Genomic DNA, 2,957 nt, shown 5'->3' on the forward strand with positions numbered 1-2,957 from the left:
GATCTACCTAGGTAAACACGGTGCTGTTACAAAGACATTGCCATCATCGTCATTAGCAGCATCATCACGCGCAGATTTTGCAGAGAGTATTTACAACGATCCGCCAGGCTATCTAGAGGGAAGGGATGAGAGTGTATGGGGGGCACTACCTTACCTATGGTGTTACAGCTCGTGCTGAGACATATTGCAGCTTAAGTCGTGGAGACATTTTTTTTTTCTTAATCATTCTAACTCTTATCCCAGTGGTTCGCTTTTTCATATGCAGTAAAACTTTACCATAATGATAATAATGATTATTATTTTCTACTTGTCTTTCTTTCTTATATTATTACCTGCCTAGAAAATATAACAGCCGTCGTCAAGAATAGATTGATAATCACCTCTAACTGCCATAGTTTTGCCATAAGCTGAATGAGATGTACAAATTTGGGACACGACTGAACAAAATATTATCAGAATAGCACTAGTTAGAAAAAAAAAATAACCATCAAGGAGAACAAATACTACAATGCTTGTTCTGTTTTACTTTTAGTGCAATCATGTAGTTCCTGAAACTGCAAGGTCTTATAGATATATCCAGTGGCGTAGTCACGGTCTAGACTCTAGAGTAGACCGTAGGCGTAGTGAGATAAATTTAGGGGAAGGTTTGGATAAGACGGACCCATGGGATAAGACGGAATCCCCTTTCTAAATCCAAGTATAAAGGGTGAGTTTCAAAATTTTACTCTTAGATGTGACGATGTCCTTCACGTCGCCCAACAATGACATCATCACTACCAGTAGGCACGCTAATTTTTCCTTGCGCTTCAGAGGGAAAATTTTGTCATTTTATGCAGTGCTGATGTTATACGCACAAGGTAAGACACTGCTTGTTTTATACTGAAACAATTATCACAATGCTTTAGTACTTATGTTATACATTCCCATGAGTGTATACATGCTATATAGATGCCATAAATTGGCATAGTAAATATAGATACTTTGGTAAACATTTCGACATTTTAATATTTACTAATGGGATAAGATGGACCCCATGAGAGGGAAAGGTTGGGTTTGTTGTGCTAATTGCAAAAGCTGGGCTCATGAGCAGTGTGCAGGGATAGATGATGATGATGATACTGAGGAAGAGGTTTTTGTGTGGGATTTATGTCATTTAAGTTGTGCAGGGATAGATGATGATGAGGGAAAGTTTTTTTTCCTCGTTTGATTTGTACCAATAAATCTGGCTCACCAGTAATGTGAAAGGTTATGACGATAATGAGGAAGAGTTTTTTTTTTTATCTGTGCTTATGTCAATAAGGATTTGTTTCCTCATGTTCAGTTTGCGGGTAAGATGGACCCCAGGGGTCCGTCTTATCGCATCATCTTATTTTTGGCCCAAGAAAAATTATTATTTCGTAAATTTTAGTGCTTCATTGTTTTCTTTTAAGATCCGTGACCCGGGTGTGAGATCAGATTAGGCATACTACACTTGTTTATCATGTATAATTATATTATACTATACATACACGAAGTTTAAATCAATATTTTGCACGCTTTCAATTTTGCAAAGTCTAATATAACGGTCTGAACATAACATTCTCAGTAGCCTCACTTGTGTCCCCCTCATGAGAAATGTCCCGCCCTGGGCATTCGCCCCGCTCGTCCCCCTTATCACTGCGCCACTAGAGGTGAATGCAGGCATTGCAATATCCACGTGCAATCACTAACCATAACTAATCCACAGCGTATTACAATAAGTACTGTATTTGGCTTATCTTCCCAGCAGACATGCACTGGAAGGCCGCTATTAATTCCACCATTCTGAGCCAGGTGTTTGTGGTATTCAAATTCACATCATATCACGATCATTTCGTAGCCCCAAACACACTGCACCCCTTCAAACTATCAAAGCCAACACAGTACTGTTGTTCTCATTTTGTCAAGGGAGGCTATATTTGCATAATATATCCTCGCCAGGAGTAATTCGCCCTGAAAACGCTTGTAAGGGGGATGCCGGGACCTTCTTGTTTTGCGGGGTGTGGTACATGGGATCATGGGAGAGGGTCGGTGGAGTAGGGAGCGACGGGGAAAGGAGGAATGGGGGGGATAAGATTGTAACTACTTTTCTTGGCTGGAATTCTATATTTTTGCATTGATTTCCTGGCAATGAAAGCGATGTGTCTGTCTGTGTTGCCAGAAACTCGTGCATGTGTTAAATATACAGATAACTTTGTATGTTAGTCTTTATACAATGTCGTTGGTGGTTAGTAATTGTAAATTTGATCATAATAACAATGACATCTACGAGATTTATTATTACGGTATGTTTCGATCCTTTACATTATTTTAGTTATTAATACACAGATATATGGAGTCAGTAATTGGACAACCTTAATTTGCAACACAACAATATAGTACAACAGATGAAAACACACAGGTCTGCCTAAGATATCTACTGAAAGCTACCTTGTGTTCAGACAGCCTCTGAACGCAATTCTTGAAGGAAAAGCTAAGATTTTGCTGGATTTTGCAGTATTTCAGTAGAGTGTGGCGTGTTGACACAGTACTGTCCCACTACGGCAAGTCAAGTGTACTGCTTGAAACAAAGATACGTTGTTTATTGTAGCTTTGCACATGTCATCTGATCAACACCTTTCTCTGACTTTTACTCTGGAACTCCCTGCCTGCTTCTTTATTTCCAACTTCCTATGACTTGACTTCATTTAAGAGGGAGGTTTCAAGATATCCCTTTCTTGTGGCTATCTCTATCGGATCTGCAAGGGGACTAGCAGCTATGTAGGCCTTTTTTTAGATTTTTTTTTTCCTTGGCTAGCATTCCCCCTCTTACATAAAATAAGAATAACTGTTACCAACGCAACAACTACAGACTGGCAGCTGTGGACAGGAACATTTGTGTTGAGAGATGCTATATGGAAGGGCACGGATATATGGAAACATTCACTTCCAGTTGAGAC

Source organism: Portunus trituberculatus, chromosome 39 (assembly GCF_017591435.1).
Source record: "Portunus trituberculatus isolate SZX2019 chromosome 39, ASM1759143v1, whole genome shotgun sequence".
NCBI lineage: Eukaryota > Metazoa > Arthropoda > Malacostraca > Decapoda > Portunidae > Portunus > Portunus trituberculatus.